A 22,148-nucleotide genomic window follows, 5' to 3' on the forward strand; every position below is an offset into this window, starting at 1 on the left:
AACACTTGCCCTATTCACTTCGTATTTACCCTATAATTGTCTTATATAATTCAGTTTAATTTCATAAAAAGAGTCTCACTATTTAACGTGTGTTATGGAGGTTTTTGCTTATAGAGTTATTAATATGTGAATATCTTTTTATTAGTATAATCATTTAAAGTTTTCATTTTGTTATTCCATTGGTTTATTAAAAAATTTGAGGAAGAATTTTCCCGAGCGCGCGATATTGTATATTGAAGAAATAATATACCTATAGTCTGATTCATAATTAGGTGTCCAAAATGTAAACAAAGGTGTTGACCTATCAAGAAAATACGTTTACGATGGTAGTTTCCTATTTTTGTCGATATTAAAGTAATACAACAATAATAAAATAATAATCTAAATAAATTAAAGGTATACGATGAGAAAATTTGCAAATAATAATTCTCATAAAATTATTTTACCTTTTAAGGTTTGAAATGATGATGACAAACGGAACTGCACTGATATAAGTGCTCAATCATTTTAATATAATTGTGGGGCATCGTGACCACAGTACTTATGAATGCGGTAGAGTTGGGCCCCTTTAATCAAATATACGACAGTGACCGGCGGCGGGCAGTTGTGGCGCGATTCTGGTCTTATCGCAATTAGCCAATTACAATTTTCGATTACCACGAAGCGTGTCCGCGGACAGGCTGCACGCATACAGGTTTTGTGGGTTTTGCTCGGCGACGCTAGGGATGGCTATTCCTTCCGAAAAATAATCGATTCTTCACGAAAAGATCGAAGAATAAAGTATGGATTTTACAAAAATCGATTTTTTATATTCACTTGCCGACTCTGTGTATACCTGAGAAATAAAGTCTTCCGTCTTAAATAAGATAGTTGTACGACCAAAAAGGATTTTTTTGTCATTTTATAAATGCGATTGCAACCTAAAAACCAAAAGTAGGTACATTTTTTGGTATCTGAAATCGATTTAAAAAATTCACTTTAACATTCAGGCCATGTCTAGGTAATGTACCCGCGGGGTGTGTACGGGTGGCCAACTGCTTTTTACGTCCAGCCAGGGTCCCATTTGCATCTGTCCGCATAGTTTACAATACCCCAAGGCTTGACTTCATTCTAAAACGAGATTGGGGGTGTTATATTAGAAATTAATCAATTATTAACATATTTTATTATATGTAGGTACTTTTATTTTGCAGTAGCCCTTTTAAGTTACTCAAAATTTGAAAGTTCATCTCGCTGACATTCGCTTTCATTTGGACTTATGTTAGTCAAGTCAAAACTAGTTGGTATTTTTTTGACATCAAATATTTTCCTAAACTGTATTTCAGAGTACGGTAGTATGTCCACGCTTGTTATGAGGCATGCATGTTATTTATATTCTGATGAATCATGATAAAGTTTCAGAACGACAATTTCTACGTCTTTATTCTTAGAAAGTACTCCGAACTCGACTATACTTATTTGAAACACCGTTGTGCACTCGTCTTTAGGGTTCTGTAGCCAAATTTTGTCACTTATTTTCATGAACCTTTGTTCGTGTGTTTTATGGTTGTGAATAAATATAACTAAATTAGTGGTGACGTCCCAAGTTTATTTTCTTTTAACTGTGGGATAAGGGCCCGCTGTAACTTTTTGAAAATTGGAATGGAAAAGTCTGAAACGTTTAAAGTCATGTCGTAGTAAACGATGTCGTATCGTAGGTAGAGATATAAATGGGAATGAATTTTGTTTTTGAAATCTTATTTTGCTAACGTCACTGTCAACACAATACATTTAGCCATGCAAATGTTCGCTTTACTTTTTTAAGTTTTTGCGGTCGGTGTGTCAGATGCTGTCATTTACAACAAGGAATCTGAATTTAGAGCTGGATGCTCATGCTAACTCCACGAAAATATATGTAACATTAATCCCATGATATATTGACCTGTTAGTTGGCTTGATTAAGTCCGTCTCGTGTTCACTACTGACCGATAAACAATAAATCAATTTATGCTAAACGCTTCTAGTTGACTGCCGGTCACCGACTCGCCTGCAGCCTATTAGTGAACAGTATCTTGGTCGGCCACGACCGCATGAGCGTTTCCAAGATTTATAACTCACGTTCTAGAAAGCTCGTGCTATAAGCTCTGTTATCAACAAGATTGATATTATGTATTCTGAGTAGCTGAATTAGAACATTGATCTCAATCTGCAGCCAACACGATATTTACCCAAAATATAAACTTCTGGAGTAGAATTCGTGAAAATTATATATCACTGACGCGAATTTCATTTGTCAATTTTTTTATTAGCACAGGGCAAAAAAAACCATGTAAGTAACGTAGTCCAATAAAAAAACTTCTACACGATATTATTCATTGAATCATGAATGATACAAAATATTTAAGGGGTTATAAAGATTAGGGAAGCTGTATTTTATCTTCAGTTTCTCAAATTATTTCAAAAGTGTTTAGGAATCACATTTTGTTGTTTCTTGAACGAATTGTTAATTGATTTTTATGATCGCAATCATTACTTGTTTATTTCAGTGAAGTCGGTAACATTTTACAATATTCTCTCATTTGCCATAATTTTATTCAAATATGAATTGCAATTATTACTCTACCATCATTTATTTGTATATATAAGCTTAAACGGATATCTACAAATCAAAAGTACGTCTTGTTAGCAAGCCATTTATATCAATAGCTGGCCATTGAGTTACGGTATCTCTGTTACATTACACAGATTTTGCGGAATTGCGCTCACATTCAACGATTTAACTTGTTTAGTTATAATAATTGCCACCGGGTTACGTCATTAAATAGGATAAGTAGAAAGATTGTTTATATCGATTGTACCTACGTTTATCTGATTTCTTGTCCATAATCATGAATTTTTATTTTTTTCTTACATGTTAATCTATTGCTTCATGTACACCGTAAGTATATTGTATTCAGGTATCTTTATGTATATCTCATTAAATAGCAGAGTAGCCTATTGTTTATGAACTTACCGAAGTATGTATTTCAAAAAGCTCCATACTTGATTACGAATACTAATGGAGCATTGCGAAGTGTATTTTCACTTTACGAGCTACTGTAACTCGAGCACCAATGGGATTTTTAATTTACTTAACCCAAATATTGCATTATGCCTTGCCCCTGTCGATGTGCCGTCGAGATTTTATAGAGCTCGTAAAATTAGATGTTTCCTGATTGATACTGCACTTCGGTATATTGCTTTGCTTGAGAGATACATTGTATCATGAAACATTTATGTGTTGATTATTTATCGAAGATTTAATTAGTTGTATGTAAATAAATACACCTTTATTAAACAACTTGTAATATTGCTTTTGTTGTTAATATCGGTAGTTGCTTCAATGTCGCACACACGTATCAATATGATAATCTAAGTTCGCATATAAAATCATATGTAGAGCGCTTAAAATAATTATATCGATTCGATTACAGATTAGATAGTAGAACTTTTAATTAAAAGATCATTAAACTACCTTTGCCAAGCGTGTGAATGATACATACACAGATATAAAAAGGCAGAAGTTGAGCGAGTAGTTATCTCCGGTAAACCGGTCAAGGATTATTATACTTGTATGTTAAATTTATATATATTTAGTTTATGACAATGCGAAACCATATATTAATTTTATACAGCATAAGAGACGTGAAGAACACATACAGTAGTAAAGATTTTTGCAATAACATAATTATTCGAATGTTTATAAGAATTTGTTGTTACGAGTTAAACCAATTAAATACGCGTAGCACTATGTGCTACGATAGCGATATCTTACAAAAGGGTATATTATGTAAACTTATTTGAGACAAGTTCTTTTTTTAGTCTATTATCCTTTTAAATATTTGTTTTCATAATCGTTTCAGAATCCTAACAATTATTTTAAATATTCAGAATACTTGAGGAGGGAATTGGAAAGTACATTTGCTACTTAATGCGGAATACTAAGCTATATTATCATTCGTAGGGACACGAAACGTTGACATCGTTGAATGATACGTTATGATTATTGCATAGGGTATACTCTTTGACTCTCGTGGGAATCGCGCTCGCCCCGGCGCAGTACTGAGTTTGATTAGCCTCGCTTACACACGTGCGCGGTGACGAGTTCTTGTAACTCATAATTTTCTATCGCACTCCATATATCTAGATGCATAAAGTGAGTACTTTCAGCTCGCTGCTTTGATCACAATTTCGCTTCCATTTTAGTACTAGCGCGTTGCTCTGATCGACGAAAGCATAATCATGCCCCAAAATAGAAACTACAAAACGGCTCTACTGCATTCTTTGAAAGCTGGTACTTGTAATCCAATATCGAACTCGTAATCTCATACAACATGTAGATGGAAAGTTTATATGGAGATTGTGTTGCCTTTCCTTGATGTAGACCGATAGGCACATTTGCAACATCATCGTAAAACATCGTCATAAAAATAATGAACAATATATAATCCAGTAAAATATGAACAAGATAATATCTAGTCATATTCAAACTTGATAGTAACGGAGATTTCGCTTGGAAGCCGCCAGTTGTAATAAAACAAATTTAAGCGTAAGTGATGTTAATAGATAATTAAGTAAATAGATCAATAGACTTTCTATAATAAATTTTAACATAGAAATAGATTCTCTGTATTTGTTTAAAATCCGTTACACCGAAAAAAGTGTATTGTAATTTCGAACAAGTAATATTGCGTTTTAGTGGTCCCTATTGTACAGTAGCACTACGAGTAGGTATGTAGGTGCCTCCATAACCACAAGAGCCTCTATGTCGATATGTTTTTTTTTACCGGTTCTCATTCTATCTGCCGGACAAAGGCCAGACAATAAGAAAAACGCGGAGCTTTTCTTTTGTCGTAACTGATGCGTATACGCATCTGCGCCACTATCACTTGACTGACGTGTTTGTTCTACTTAATTGCTTCTTTAATAGGATTCAATTTTTATGGAGTTTTTTTATGATTCGTCCACTCTTCATACAAGGTATAAAGACGGCGCGTTCTACTTCATGTACTTTAAAGTTTATATAGGCCTACTTTAGTATTCTATCGAGTCGGTATAATTTGACATGTCGTTTTATAGCGGGCAATTATATACGCGTAACGTAGGCACAATTTGCATTAAAATTCGTGGGTTACGTGAGCGTGCCGGTGCGGAGTGACCCCTTGTTTACAAGCTTTTTCGATATTATAATTTATTGCCCGGCTCGCGTGTGCTTATAGAGCTTAGGAAATTGTAAGCTTTTCTTAGAAGAAACGGATTATTGATTGATATTAGCTTATTACAATTATTAGCAAGTGTAAATAAATAAAGATGTTTTCAAAAAGAATATACATATAAAAAATGTTTGACTTTGACACGTTGAGAGTAAAGCACCCTCAAACCCTCCACGTTTTGAGGTGTGCATAAGCGTGTGCACTTTTAATGTTTTTCAACTCTTAACTCGGATTTTTAACACTACAATATTTATTAATGATACTTGAGATATTTAATAACGCACGTTATTACTAGTTTTTACCAAAAACAGAAATTTTATAATTTCTTGTAGGTTTGTTTAAAGATAGTTTATATCGGTTTTAAATCTGACTTGGCTGATGACCTGATAGATCCGATGCTTTGCATTATGAACTCCACATAAGACTGTGATCTTAGGTCTTACTTGAAATTGATTACAGACGTCAAAGGAGTGTACAGATCACTTTGCATTAGTAGAATGCATGCCATTTGCCACTCCCACAAGTCTCAATTAGGTATTGTATTTCACTCTCTTATTTCATTCCCTTTTATTTGCTAGAAATAGCACCATCCAATTTATTGAACGATGCAATTTAACCCAAGACGTTTTAAACAGTGAAGTTAATTAATGGACGGTAAAAGTGTATCTCTTCTGAGTAATCGCATCAACGCGCTCCAATCATGAGTGGTGCGCCCTACAGCTTCGCTTTAAACCTAATGCTATTAGATTCCGCGACATTAAACAGCAATGCTACTGCCATTGCATTCCAAGTTTCATTTCGCAAGCGCAATTGTTATTGTTCTCCCAATTGTCTTAATCTAAGAAATAGCACTTTGATTAGCTTGAAATTATTTTTGGAGTCGTCCAATTCGAATTTAGCCCTACTCTAAACATTCCTAACTCTGTTCACTTTGAGCTTTAAATCCCAAATTCGTAGACCAATAAGTTTCAAGTTACTTTCGTTAAATATAAATAATATACCATTGTAGAAAAAAACTTTCACGAAAACCATTTAATGTATTTCAACGGCCGAGACGATTTATTGAGTACTAAAATAGCTTATTCATATTTAAATGGATGTCGTGTTATGGATGCAATAATTTAGTTGCGAGTTAGTAACAGTGGACATAGCTCTGCGTATTAAAACGCATCAGATTTGCATTTTTGTCTCCGAGAAAGACATTATTCAACTGCTTTATAAGCCGACCTCGTAAGTGTAAAGTGAATATCAATTATATGCCTGCCGTCCATTGAACGGATGAGCATGGATAACTATGCGTTAAGGTTACTTAAATCCCCTGTAGTGCAATCGTATGCGCAAATTGTTCCGTCAATTAGGATTTCATTTAACGTACGTGACGGATGAATGACAATCATCACACGCACAAAGCGGCAACATTCAGCAACATTATCCCCGCTGTTGAGAAAAGTGCGCGTCACCGTAGCCTTTGTGATTCCCCTATTTGTATAATATTTTATACTCAACGTAACGAGGTTTAACTATTATAACAAAGAAGTGGAGAAGTGTACATTTTAATTTAATTATGGCCAAGATACATTATTATCTGTATAAGACGTCGATATAGGTGGATATAGGGGCCTGAAGGAAACTACTGAATAAAAAAGCTATTTTCTTTCGTCTAGGAACGAATTACTTGCAGAAGGTAGTTTTAGACCATGTGAACAGTAAGAGTAAATATCTACGTTTCGAATCTAGGAAATGTAGGATGCTCTGGATAATGGGAGGGAGATGCGCGGTCCACTTTGTGGTTCGCTCGAGTGTAGGCATCCTTGATATCGTGACCGCAAACATCGATCCAGACATGCAAACCTGTTTTTGAAACATCAGCTCCGTCCGCAGCGCACTCATTGAACATTGCTCTCACGGCGTGATGCGCGCGACGCGGAATTCGTAATGAGACGAACAGGTACTCGCAGGAACGTTGACGAATCCATTACCTAAAACTTTTATTTATTGCTCCCCAGCCAGTTGCTAACTGTTTAAAGTTCCGTTTGTCAGTTTTATCATTCGTAATTTTAGGACACGCGTGCTCACGGTTCCTGTTTGTGAAATTTAATGATTATTAAACTCTTGACAACAACTAGGTACGTCTTACAAGAGATGAACTTGAAGGTTTACTATTTACTACTTGGCAATAAATACTATTAGCTATTTTTTGTTATCACTCATTATTTTAATAAATATTGCGTTTGTTTCTCCAACATGAAAATCAAAAAGTTACTGAAGTAAACTCAAAGCTTGGACGTCTTAGAATTTTAAGTAGTTGTCGGGTGCTTTGTTATTGGAAACTTTATTTTATACAACTCCTTTTCTGTGAATGGAAAAGGTCGACAAGTCATTAGTCGGTGCAGTTCTCTCCACCATGCCAATTCATTTTACTGTTCCGTCGAACGCCCACAAACCATTCGACGTGTTTATTTCTACGAATTAGTTCAGTGGTTATTACTATGCTCAGACGACTGCGTTCACAAAATTTGGGCAAGCATCGTGTATACATTTCAGTTCAACTAATATTTTCTGATATATAAATTCCTACAGCGTAAATTCTTGTTAGTGAGAGTTGGAAGTGTAGCTAACAACATTAGAATCCTATAACGCTATGTAAAACTTTGACCTTTCAGAATATAAACAACCAATTTGATGTCCAAAATAACACTTGTATTCCCGGTATTAGGTGAAATTATTTTATTTGTTGATTTAAGTCAATTAAAGCTCCGAGCTATGTTGTTAAATTATAAAATACGCATTAAAGACTAGCCGTTTGTAGCCGTACACCGTTTTGCATTTTATTGCAAATAATTTCCAGTGGCTACTCGTGCAATCGCATATTAATAGGACTGCAGATATAAATAATTACACCCCACATGGCGGAAACATACTGCGATGAAAAATTAAGTACTTTCAGTCACTCCTTACCAGGCATAAATACTTTTACTATTAAATTTATATTTGTTTTTTCTTATTCTTTATTCACTTATAGTCCGCTCTGAATATAGAAATGAATTCCGTGGCCATAGCACATTGTATGACTACACCTGGTCGCAACAACTTCAAAGCGGACTAGCAGTTTGGCGCAGACTATACCTATGCATTCATGTTGACATTTTCGTAATATTTGTCCTGTTCTTTACTAATAATTATTTAGTACACACATTGTAGAATCAGCAACACAATGCACATGTCTTAAAACGCTGACACACATCGCATCCTCTCTATGAATACTTGCATGACTTTGTGATGTAATCACTCGTTTTTGAACGTAGGACGCAGTAAAATATTCGCCACAACGTTCGTAACATATGGAATAGAAAAATAGTGAGTCATGCATTTGCGAAAGCTCGTCGATTGCGCATTGTTAAAATCAACAAAGTTTTTTGAACAGGAATGTCATGGTTACATTATGCGCGAGTGATGCGTTTATTATCGAGAACTTGGAACGTGTAATTTGACGCTTATCGTTTATAGGAATGCATTGTATTCACAGGGCGTTATTAAAGGTGCAGTGCATGCATTAGACGGCACGATTCTTGGAAGAGTATGTGTGTGTTGCAGACGACATGACGTCGTCACGCGTCCGTCTGCGCGGCCAGGTGCGATCACGAGCGCAATGTCACTCGCATGCGCAACGCCATTTCGCCAACGAATAGTTCACACCCCTCAACGTATAAATAAACGGGTCGTTATAAATGAGAGCAGACACTCTTCTGGCAATTTATTTAACTGCGATACATTGTTTTATCGTTGTTGACAGATGAATACGATGTATCTAAACACTGGATCATACTCACATTAATTACGTATGAAGCTCTATCAATATATGTTTTTCTTAATGTTGGAATCTGTTCCGAAGTTCGCCTAGCAATCCAATGTTTACGAGTTTGTATCTATATCATATCGAACGTAGCCCATGAGAACGGGATGTAGCGCAATTAATATTTCATCCATGATATCGTCTGCATTCAAACAAAGACCTACCAGGGCGCGGCCGCGGCGGTCTGCGAACACATTAGTCTTGATAAATGTTTAATGCTCCATACGTATTATTATCCGAATTCACATGTCTGACAAACAATATGCCGATAGTTCCTTTTAGGTTTTAGAAATTTAATAATAAATCAACAGAACCTTTATCGAGTGGCCACGATTTCCCTTAGGGATGGCCTTAACACAACAACTTCCCTACTTACAAAATACGGGTAACCACGAGGTTCTACCTTGTTATTTACTGTTGGAATTATAATACAACCCACAATCATCGTATCGCTAACTGAAATTCTGATCAGATATAAATTTCAATTTAAAATTAATAATTAGCAAAATTCCAGTAGGTACACATTAGGTATACATTATACATTATTACAGGTATACATTTTCAAACATTATTATCATTATTTATATACCGTTACTTGTACTCGTAATATTTATTTTTGTTGGTGATAAAATAATTTTCCTTCTTTATCCTGTATACAATAAAAATATAAAATGAAACGATCCGCTATCATAATACAAATACAATTTGTTATATATATGTACATCAAAAATAAGATTGTCCGTATTTGTATATTATTAAGTAATGCTGCTGTATAATTTGCACATACCTGAAGAATTTATAGTATGATAAGATGTAACATTTACTTTGCATGTGGTGGGATTTAATACTCTTATCAATATAATTTAAAAATCATATAACATCTTAAAAGCTCATTTTTTAATTTTGTGTAGCAATTAGGTAAGTGAAGACTTCGCTTATTTTTTATCTTGTCAAATATTTATAACCAGTTTGTTACTTAAATTTTAAACATCAAATGAAAATATTACTTCCATTAACCCCTAAGTCGTGTGTTCAATTTACTCAAATTAGGTTATTGATTGCACGACTTTAATTAATAACTAAAATGTTCCGTTAACTTTTACAAATTATATGTAAATGTCAAAGTGAGATAAACCCGAATAATGCCAGATGCAAGTGTTTGGAGTGATTCCAACGAGCAGGGTTGCCAAGTGTCTGGTTTTATCCGGACAGTCTGGTATTTTAGTGTTGTCTTATAAAAAAATATAGAAGTAGAAGATGTATAAAGATATTTTTTACATTACAATTGAGTTAAAATAAAAATAAATTTTATCCATTATAAAGAAATATTCATGACAATACTGTCTACGCGACCACCCCTGAAATAAGTCGCTCCTGTCTGCTATTTATTCCAACAAATCTGGCAATCGTGTCAAGGAGTCGCGGCCAGCTTTGTCGCTCCGGTTACAACAGGGATCATTTGTTAAACGATTACTGCTGCGTATCCATTGTCTTACGATAACTGCCGCTCCACGCTCTTGCCCCATTCGCATGCAAATTACATCGTAACTTTTTATTTACCGTTAATTTGAGTGAACAATTAGTTTAGCAACAAAGGCAAAATTCTTTGGAAGTATTGAGTCATGTCATAAGACAATTATAAAAATACCCAGAATAATATTTTTGAACATCTGTTATTAATTAAAAATATGTATTTCAATGTTCCTTCAATTGAACAGTTACAGTATACTCAACGTGTAATGTAGATACGAGGGTACGTTTTTAAGTTGGCGGAATGAGGGACAAGGAGCGAAAATAAAATGTCAAAATTATTTTTCTTTTTCTACATATTCTCCTGCAAGACGAATGCATTTTTCAGATCTTTGTATTAACTTATTTAAACCCTCATAAAAAAATGTTTTGTCCTTGTCGGAAAAATACGAGGAAATTGCGTCCTTTACTTCTTCGTCTGTAGAAAATTTCTTTCCACGAAGCTCTTTTTTCATTTTTGGAAAGAGATAATAATCGCTGGGAGCCAGGTCTGGACTAAAGGGTGGGTGATTTAAAATATCAAAGCCCACCTTATGCAGGGCAGCCAGTGCAATACAGCTCTTGTGTACGGGCGCATTGTCGTGCAACAGCAGGACACCTCTGGATAATTTTCCTCGTCTTTTTTCTTTGATGGCTTCTTTTAACCGCTCCAAGATTGTTGCGTAATATTCTCCGGTTATAGAGACACCTTTATCTTTGTAATCTATTAACAAAATTCCTTCTGCATCCCAAAAGACTGTCGCCATGAGTTTGCCGGCCGATTGTGACACCTTAAACTTTTTAGGAGGTGCTGTACCCTTTTTATGCCACTGCATGGAGTCTTGTTTAGACTCAGGTTCATAATGGTGAACCCAAGTTTCATCTCCAGTAACAATTCGATTCAGTACAATATCCTTATCTTCTCCACAGAGGTTCAAAAACGCACGGGAACATTCAACGCGCTGTTGTTTCTGAGGCGGCGTGAGCATTCTCGGCACCCACCGCGCGCTGACCTTAGTCATGCCAAGATGGTCATGCAGAATTTTAAAAATGGTTGTATCCGATACTCCAACCATTTCTGCAAGCTGTTTCTTCTTTAGCCGAGCATCTTCCAGTACTAATTTTTCGACTTCCGCTATCGTTTCCGGAATGGTCACCTCAACAGACCGTCCTGGTCGTGGGTCGTCTTCAAGTGAATCCCTGCCTTGCTTAAAAAGGTTGTTCCACTTGTAAACCATCGTTTTTCCAGGGCAAGAGTCCCCGTAAACCGATGACATCTCTTCCATTATGATTTGCACAGACTTTCCTTGCTTGGTAAGGAACTTTATAACGGCGCGATGCTCGATTTTCTCCATACTTCCAATTTTCTTCCGGATTGAGTTGTTTAATTGTCGATAGTTTTAAAACTAATGATGCAATTGTGATAAAACTTTATATTTATACTATTTATGAGTCACTTAACACGTACCGCCCTTAACGAGCCCGCTATCCCCCCTCCAACCCTGCCATTCCGCGGACTTAAAAACGCACCCTCGTAAAGCAAAGCACGAAAGGCAAAGGCACCCGCGTATCTTGAACGCCCCCGCGATTTCGATATACCGCCAAAAAAGTTCACAAGTGCCATTACGCCGCGAAACCCAGGATTGCAGTGCTAAGGATCACGCTCTGGATTTGCAGTGTTACGGATTACAGTGATTGGATCGCAGTGCACAGGAGGAACCAACAGACCAGCGAGAGGATCCCGCAGGAGGCGTTAGCAACCGCAGGAACCACCGCTGAGCGACTGAAGGTACCACTCTGAGCATCTCTTTCCCACTTTTTCGGCCTACCCTCCGCAAACTTCATTTCGGGGAGCGAGCAGGATAGCACCTAGTGTGTATCCACTCACCTATCCCTTTTCTGCGAAAAGGGCGTTGTGTTGGACAGTCCGCGCGCAACTGATTACCGTCGTCCGTCGCTGGCACCCTCGCCCGGCTTCACAGAAGCGTGATTAACCCGGTGTGGGATGGCCGCGCGGCGACTGAAGAAGAAGGAGGAGGAGGCGCGTCGGCTGTCCGACGCGACCCGCCCTGCTGCAGAAGGGGATGAGGGTAGGAGAGTGATGGTGCGTGACCTGTTCGCGCCCCGGAACGTCCTACCACCCCCTGCGGAGGGTCCACTGCACACCATGTTTATGGTGAGCAGAGGCCGAAGGGGTGCTCGGAGTGGTGGCCCGACCCGCCGTGTCGCCCTACCACCCGGTGAACACCCACCCGGACCCGAGCCCCAGGACCCACTTGAACAGACTCCCGAGGAGGAGGAAGCCCCCGGACCGAGTATGCCGAGCCTGGATCCGCTCCCGCTCCCGAGCCAGCCCGAGTCTGTAGCCACAACAACACCAATGAGGGCGAGCAAAATCCCAAGACGGGTCTCGCCCTCCGACCCGATACTGGAGAGGCCTGCCAAGCTACAGACTCTAGAAGCCAGTAGAGAGACCAATTCCTCGTCAGAATACGAGACAAGCGTGGAGGAACCGGACGCTGAGGTAGAGGTTGCTGCTGCTGTATTGCCCAAGGTAATCGCGCATAGATCTCCCCCGCGATCCCCCTCCCCATCCCCTCCGCCCCCGAGGGCACCCTCCGTCGAGGCCGGCCTCGACAGTACTTCGTATGCGAACATTGCATCGTTGTCGTCACCGTCCGGCCGGACGGAGGCAACCGCGAACCCATCCATTCCCGCACAAGCCCCACCCTCTCCCCCTCGCGACGATATTCAGGTTGCAGTAGGTAGGGACAGGGTTAGTGGCGGCCCAGCCTCGCCACATGGCGTAAGGCAGGGCCTCTCGTATGCTGAGGCAGTGGTGACACAGGCGCCGCAGAGCGCCCCACCATCACCTACACCTACGACATCGGCTGCTGGACAAGCGCCGCGCCCACCCGTCGTCGGTGGGCCTTCCCAGGGTCCCCGAGACGGCGACAGACCAAAGGGTTACCCTCCCATCGTTGTGGAGCGTATGCCCAATTGGACGCAGCACTTCGAGGTGCTGCATACCCGATTGGGCCGTGCGCCAAGCGCGCGGCCTTATGGAAGGGGGATCCGATTCATCCCCCAAACCCCCGAAGAGTACAGGGTGATCCAGGGCTTCCTGACCGCCCTGTCCGACACAGAGCCGGACCTCTCGTGGTATTGTTATACCCCACGGGAGAACCGCCCGACCAAGGTAGCCGTGCGGGGTCTCCCGGGGGATACCAGTCCCGAGAGGGTGTGCGGGGCGCTCAGGGGCCTTGGGTTCCCTGTACGCTTCGCTACCTATATCCCGCCTAGAAGAGGAAGTCCCGGATGTACATTCCATGTGCAACTCGACCACATGGACCAGGAGCAGCTCGCGCGCCTATATCGGGTAAGCGAGCTGCTTTATATGCCAGGGGTAGCTATCGAGGCGTGGAGGGGCCGCGGCGGCCTGGCCCAGTGCCACCGCTGCCAAGGCTTCGGCCACGCCTCGTATAACTGCTTCAGGCGGCCCAGGTGTGTTCGGTGTGCACAGGGACATGCCACCCGGGACTGCCCCCTCCCGCGTGACGCGCCGGCGAAGTGCGCTAACTGCCAGGGGCCGCACATGGCTAGCGATAGACGTTGTGCGGTCCTAAGGCGTGTGGCGCGCGCCAAAAGCGTCACGCTACACCCACCGATCCCCGGCCCTCGCCAAGTGCGTGGAGCCGCGCCCCCTCCCCAGGCACCCCCTGCCAGAGGTCGTGCGCCGCCCACAGCAGTGGGATCCCAAGTGCGGCAAGTGGAGGAGTACGCACCCACGGCCGGTGCGTCTCTCATGGCCCCGGCGAGGCCTCCGACGTCTGAACGCCGTAAAAAGCAAAACAGGCGTCGGAACCAAGCCAAACGGAGGCGTGAGGAGGCTCGGAGAGCACCACTCGCCGAGTCGACTCCACAACCCATGGAGCAAGACCATCCAGCTCCAGAGACGCATCCGGCCGTGGAGGCGACCCCCACCCCGACGGCGGCGCCGGTGCGGGCGAGGGCACGCCCTGAGCCCGCGCCGGCGCGGCCGCCGAGGCAGTCCGCCCTAAGACCCACCCGTGCCCCAGTCCCGGCCCAGTCTGTCGCCGAGGAGGGCACTGACCGTGTAAGACCGCAGAGGCGGATTAGAATCGAGGTACCTCAAGAACCCCCGACTCCCCGCCCCCGCAGTTCCATTACACCCGTCCCCGTTGAGCGGCCCTTTCGGGCCCTCGGGCTGGACACGCCCGCTGACGTGCTCGTCACAGCCGCCCAGGCAATCAGCGAGGTCGTGGCCCAGCACCCGGACCTCATTGCGGCCGTTCAACGTATTATCCGCGACCTCCTCGGCATCCAGTGTGGCATCCCTCAGGGTGCTGTACTGGAATCCGGGAGGCGTTAAATCCCACCTGCATGCGTTGCGTGGCCTCGTCCGGGAGCAGGACATTCACGTCGTGCTCCTGGGCGAGACTAAGCTACGCGCAGGCCTCGATTTTAGGCTGCCTAACTACCACGTGTACCGACGTGACGAAATATCGCCCGTGGGATTTCCTTACAGGGGAACCGCGGTTGCGGTGCGCCACGACTTGGTACACGAGGAGTTGCCACTCCCGGCCTTCACCCAGACGCGCTCCATAGGGGTAGCGCTGAGTGCGGCCGGGAAGGACCTGCGGATATACGCGGCCTACCGCCCGCCTGGTCCCCAATTTGACCCGCAGGACATCAAGAACATCATGGACAGTGGTGCTCCGACCTTGGTGGCTGGCGACCTCAACGCCAAGCACTTGGCTTGGGGATCCAGAGTCACAACCACCGCGGGACGGAAGCTGTACGATGACGCCGAGGTAAAAGGGTATGAGGTACAGGGGCCCGAGGCACCGACCCATATCCCCTCGACCGAGTCCCACCGCCCAGATGTCCTGGACATTGTGCTTCACAAGGATCTCCCGTGTCCAGTCCATGTGGAGGTGTTGTATGACCTGGACACACAACACCTGCCCATATTGGTCATTCTTGGCCTCGGGGCAGCGTGTGTCGAACCCCCCAGACTCCGTAATAAGACGGACTGGGAAAAGTTTAAAAATCTATTACCTACAGTTAAGTTTAGCGGCTCGCTCTCCTCCGCCGAGGGGGTCGAAGCCGCCACCGAGGCAGTACAGACCTCTATTGTTAAAGCCCTGGCGGCTTCGACTTCGCAGTCCCCTGTGGAGACGGGCCGCTATAGAACACCACTCCCAGTTCGTCTTAGCGACATGATCGCTAAAAAACGCAAGCTGCGCGAGCTCTGGGCGCGCACGCGCTGTCCCCGGGTCAAGCGCGACCTGAACGCGCTGGCCGAGCGGCTGTCTGGTGAGATGGCTGAGTTGCGAGGGGCCACCTGGGAGATGCGAATCGACCAGGCGGGCGAGTCGCAGACGTCGCTCCACCATCTTAGCAGACAGCTGACACGAGCCAAGGTCCCCGTCACCCCCCTCCTAGATGGAGCGGGGAGACGGGTCCATGCCGCGAAGGACCGCGCGGAGATCCTTGCGGGGTACATGGAAGAGCAGTTCTCGCCCCATCCACCCGCACAGTCAGTCTCCGCGCATCACGAGTATGTGGAACGTAGAGTAGGGGACCTCCTTAGGGGTCCGACACCGGCACTCGAAGGGATCGAGTTTATCTCTCCCACTGAGGTAAGGAAGGCGGCACTACGTCTACCCAGGCGTAAGGCCCCAGGCCACGACGGGATCCCCAACATGGCGTTAGGCATGCTGTCCAGAGGGGCCCTGGTCGCAGTGACTCGGGTCTTTAACGGCATCCTCCGCACAGGCTATTTCCCGACCACCTGGAAACTAGGGAAGGTAATCGTCCTCCCGAAACCGGGGAAAGACCGACGTCTCCCGGCTAGCTACCGCCCCATAACCCTGTTATCAACCACAGCTAAGCTGTTTGAGAGACTGGCGTTGAAACGACTGCGTCCGTTCCTTAATATAAGGGACGAGCAGTTCGGATTCCGCGCCGGTCACTCTACAACGCTGCAGCTTACGCGGGTTATCCATCATTTATCATCTGAGCTCAATTACGGGCGTCACACGGTCGGCGTCTTTCTCGATATCGAGAAGGCGTTCGACCGCGTATGGCACGATGGGCTCATATGCAAAATGATGGATACACCTGCCCCGGCGACGCTGATACGGTTGATAGCATCGTTTTTAAGTGAGCGGCAGTTCTTTATTTCGGTTGAGGGCGTCGCCTCAGACCCTAGGCCCATCCTTGCGGGGGTGCCGCAGGGCAGCTGCCTCTCTCCGTGGCTCTACGCACTCTACACCAACGACGCTCCCACTCTACACGGTCACCTGGAAGACTGGGAGCGAGACGTTATGCTCGCGTTGTTCGCAGATGACAGTGCGTACTTCGCGTCGTCCCGTCGGGCGGACATTGCTGCACGGAAGATGCAACGTCTGCTAGACCTGTTACCTATGTGGCTGGATAAGTGGCGCATGGCTGTCAATGTCGGAAAGACAGTCGCAATACTTTTCAGCCGCAAGCGTATCATGCCGGCTCCGCTGAGGCTCCGTGACACGGAGATAGCTTGGCAGCCTTTAGTTAAATACCTAGGATGTAACATCGATCGCTCGTTGCATATGGTCCCGCAGGTGGAGCAAGCGCTCCGCCAGGCCCGAGCGGCCCGAGCGATGCTCCGACCGGTGCTTACATCCAGGTTACCGCTAAGGACGAAACTAGGGATCTACAAGACCTATGTTCGTTCACGACTTACCTACGCGGCACCGGCATGGTACGCGTTGGTTTCCAGGTCGAACCGACAGCGTCTCCAGGCGCAGCAGAACCTGGCCTTGCGAGCAATCGTGGGGGCGGGACGCTACGTCAGGAACGACGTGGTGAGGCGCGACCTTAAGATCGAGACGATCGAGGAGTTTGTGGTCCGCCTGGCACGCTCAATGTATGAGCGGGCGGAGGCCGGACCATACTCCCATTTAAAGGGGTTCGCGCCCCTACACGATCGACCACCTGGGGGGCGCCCGCTCCCGCGGGAACTCCCTGGACTGGCGACCTCCGACCATCAGGAGGCCGATCGTCCGCTCGGTATGACGACGCAATAAGTACCGAATCACCCCCTCAACAGGGGGATGATAGATATTTTTAATATTTGTTCATTATTTTATTATGTTTTAAATAACATTATATTATTATGAATAAATATCAAGAATCCGGGGGGTATTCACCACCTGAGAATCTGCCCGGGCAAAGAGGGTATCCTCGAGACCCGAAATTCCATGCCCACCGCCCTTATGTTAGCATTGCCTTAGCATATGAGAGACCCGGAGGGTATGACGTCCCACTACTGACTGCAAAGCACGCGGCATACAGGCTTCACGCCGAGCCGAGACATGGACCTATTGCTCAGATAATAATCCGTTAGGTTCTTTCTTGGGTGGCTATATATCTCTGAACACCTTAACCATTGTTTGACCTCATTTGATTATTTATCTTGTTACAATATTGTACATGGATGTTGTTTTGTTTTATTGTTAAATATTATGCCAATATTCACAGTTACAAGCAACCTTAAAAAAATCCAACATAACTAAGGTTGTAACAATTGCAGAAGAGTGTTTAATTTAAATATACTCACGTTCCAGGTTTTACTTTTTCAGATATTTTTGCTACAATATGCAGACATGTTTGCTACAATATGCATTTTATCTTACTAATAAGTTTTAACTACCGAGTTAGGGAACAAAAGCTTTGCACTTGCCCTTAATATAAAAAGTATCTATTAGAGTATGTTTAGAAAGTAATTAACCTTAACTGTCTATAATAAGTTCGAGGACAGTTACACTGGGGAAGTGTTTGCATACTGAGTGACAATGAATGAAAAGGCGGAGGACAATCGCTTGTTCGGGACGATGTACTTGGTGACTGCGAACATATGTAAATGAAGAGTTGCGCACTATTTTAGTGGAACGCACAAACAATGTAGGGCGTTCCGAGACCGAAGAAACAACGACCTCATACGGATATGCTGAGAGATTCCTACCTACATTCTGTTGGTTTAGTCCAGTCCGTTTTATTCAAGGGAAAGCTCTTGAGCTGAATAATATGTCTGTTCTCTTTTAATTCGTAATCTAAAACATTCGATCGTGTTATTAAAAACGTGATGTGAATTAAATTGTAGATAAACAAGTCCCGTAATTTTCACTGAATTTCTGATACAGCGCTCAAGTGGTCTCCATCGATCAATTATGATTTCATCAGTTCAGTCGTCTTGTGTGGTCGCACTAAACATGCCAAGAGTGGAAAGCATTCGTGAAGATTCCGACGACTTGCATACTAAAATGTGATACTAGAGTTGCTATTCAAATGAGCGTCAAATTTCATCTCGTGGGTCATCTTTAGTAAGAGTGCCGACGCAGAATGGTGGGAAATTTATTGTTGTTGTCGAACATGAATAAAATTGTCACGAATCCACGTGTTGCCCATGGCGGCACGTGCGCCTTCGTTCCAATCGTTCGTGTATCTAAGATGAGCGCAGCGATAGGGAGCTGCGTGAATCAATCTTCCGATTCCGAGCGTTGGACGTTATCTGAGATCGGCGCCCACATCACATAAAGAAAAGGCATTCTTCAATCACTCAACACACTTCGGGAATTGCGTGCTGTTGTTTTGGGAACCGTATGTGTTAGCGGCTAAAATCGCTTTGAGATAAGCTAAGACACGCGTCACAAGTACTCCAAACTTAATTAGAGAAGAGATGAAAGTAACGAGGCGCCTTGTCATCGGCAGTATTTGGGTAAATTGCCGACGGCTATATAGATGGGAGATGAATTTTATTGTATCACTAATGAATTGTATTCATTGTCTTGCAAAGCGAGATAACTGTTCATTTATTATAATGGCTTTATGATGCATTTATTGCGGTATTGTCGCGGGGTAGCCTTCGCCTTGGAAACATTGTTATAATATTCACAATTGATCGTTAAAACACGCCCACTCAATATTGAGACGATAATGATCTTGAAATCGGCGTAGGTCGTGTTTATTACTTATTGCTTTATAATGAACTTCAACGCTAACTAAGGTTTAAATTAATTCCATTTAATGATCCTCATTCCTAATATCGTCTTATACTTTATTTATTTAGATATTATGTTATAAACTATAAAAATAGTGAAGTTGTAATAAAAAATAAGTCCATATCAAGGTTATCAAAAGGCACTTTGTTTCTGTAAATAATTTAATATCTCTGACGCTCTGTTAACTAAATAATCTAAACATGTGTATATCTGAGTATGTGCAATGTATTTTGTACAAAAAGAAAATGCACCATTACAACAATACGAACAAAATGGTCTAACGGTAGCTTTTGTACTTATTGCTTTATGTAGGATTGACTGCAACATTTTATTCTTTTTTTATGCATGTTTTTATAATAAAACGTTTTTTGTATTGTAATGTGCGTACTTTACGCTTTTTTATTGCGTGTGTTTTGATTTACAGTCACTGGACTTACAAATTGTCAGTAAATAAATAAATAAAAGTTATAGTGACAACTTACAAGTTGGCGTATCTCATTTTGATCTGAAACATGGGCGCCGATACCTAAATCATAACACGGGTGATGGGTGTAACAAAATATTATGCTTAGTTGTGTAATAAGTTAGATAATATGGCCACGGGCATGCTTTGTATAGTCATGGGATAGCAACCGCTTGCGGCTTTGTTGTTTATACTGATCTCGGCGGCCTCTTCCAAATCATGCATGGCTCTGATAGAAATCGTGTTCAATTTGACTGACGATATGGAATCTTGTCATATGTACTGGAACGGCGAGTATCTACAACTGTGATATTTTTCATTTGTTATTGAATACATACTTTGAATACTTATTGAAAGGAAATTGAGCAGGTATTTAACCAATTCAATAAATCTTTTCAGTTTCGTTTGTATAGTGATAAAGACACTTACCTAGTACAATGCTATTATAGAGCTAACAATAGGAGGTAGTTAGTTTCCGTATCTGCGTTTGGAACTTATGAATGGACATCGACCGTCTGCAAATTCTTGTGTGGGTGTTGTGTTTAGATCGTAAATAAGATATGCTCATACATTACCACATTCAAACGTAACTTGACGTGCAAACGAAGACAAATTAGGCATTGCGACCAATTTATAGAAATTATTCCTACTACTTTTCAACTTTTTAGCGGACTGTCAGATTTACTTAAGATAAAAATTTGGAAAAATTGTTGACGAAAAAGTTACGATTCTGGTTATGTGCCATTTCGAAGGCAGTGTAGGTTGTAGCAAAACAAGTGATAATACCTATACAACATAGGTATTATCACTGGTTTTGCAATGCTGTATGTAGCAAAATTACTTAATTTACTTCAGCTGTGTGAAGATTGAAATACTGTTTATTAAAAACCGGATGGGCACTTAGTTGGACTCGTGGTAATTATGTTTTCTCATGTCATTTAATTTTTTATTTGTGTTTTACTGACCCCAGAATTCAGTTTTTACTAGATCCACATACAATTTAACGTTTTCAATTTTAATTGTAGAAAAATTAAATTTACAAGAATCATATTTTATTAAAGTCAATTAATTATTATCGTTCATTTAATTTATGTTACAATGCTGTGTGGTTGATTAAAATTGGAATATAGAGTATGAGCCGTTTGGTCGCATCGCGTGCACTTGACTCAGTGTTTCGGCAAGTAGGCGACTCAACTCAAACAGCACACCACCGCTCATTACGTTTCCGCCTTGCACCGCGATCGCAACAAACATTACATAACATTACTACTTTGTACGTATATCATCAATTAAACGGGTCTCCGCTAATGCATATTATTGTAAAAGTGAAATCTTGTGGAGAGATTAGTTCGTTACCCAATTATTTCGTTACTTAATCGCGATTAAGATTTATTGACGGGCCCAGTTTATTTCAAAAGTTGCATTACTTAAGTCTACTAAAGCCCATGTACTATTTGTACACTTAACATTTTTTTAATGATGGATTGGTCCAACATTAGCAAATTTCTTAATATTTCTTAGCGCTACAGATCGTCATTCGTAAAAAGAACAAGATAATATCAAGTTCATAATAAATCATAACATTGTTAAGTCGAAATTTATTGTAATTTGAAGGGCTACGACATCACTTGTATTACGCCCGCAGGGTCAGTGTTTGTTTACAGCGGGATCATATACATCACGCCTCTTTATGGGATCTAAACCGGGTGATAGCATAAAATATGTGATCAGAGAAGTCAGTGGCAGTTGTAAATGCGTCGAGTTTAAGTTGATGGGGGTGGTAGGCGGGCGTGGTGCTAGAGGTCAAACAATTTATGTGCGCCTGCGTCTCGTCTAATGCGCCTGCCATCTGTCCTCATAATTCGGATTTACACCGCCATTGATTTCGGCTCGAGATTATAATTTGTCCTGAATTACTTCCCTGTCATTCGACACTAGTTTATTGTCGGCACGTGATATTTCCCATTCGTTAGAATTAAATGTGCGAACATAACACAATAGTATCATGTTTTTATTTTTTTCAG

At 42.3% G+C, this 22,148-nt stretch overlaps 1 protein-coding gene across 1 annotated transcript in view; it reads left to right on the forward strand.

Annotated features, from left to right (window-relative positions):
- The window catches only part of LOC140750905 (uncharacterized), a 62,097-nt gene that overhangs the window by 24,063 nt on the left and 15,886 nt on the right, over nucleotides 1–22,148 (forward strand). The gene's annotated exons all lie outside the window — the stretch shown is intronic.

The sequence above is a fragment of the Epargyreus clarus genome, unplaced genomic scaffold (assembly GCF_041222505.1).
Source record: "Epargyreus clarus isolate Ecla_fem2 unplaced genomic scaffold, WU_Ecla_fem_2.2 ptg000021l, whole genome shotgun sequence".
Classification (NCBI taxonomy): domain Eukaryota; kingdom Metazoa; phylum Arthropoda; class Insecta; order Lepidoptera; family Hesperiidae; genus Epargyreus; species Epargyreus clarus.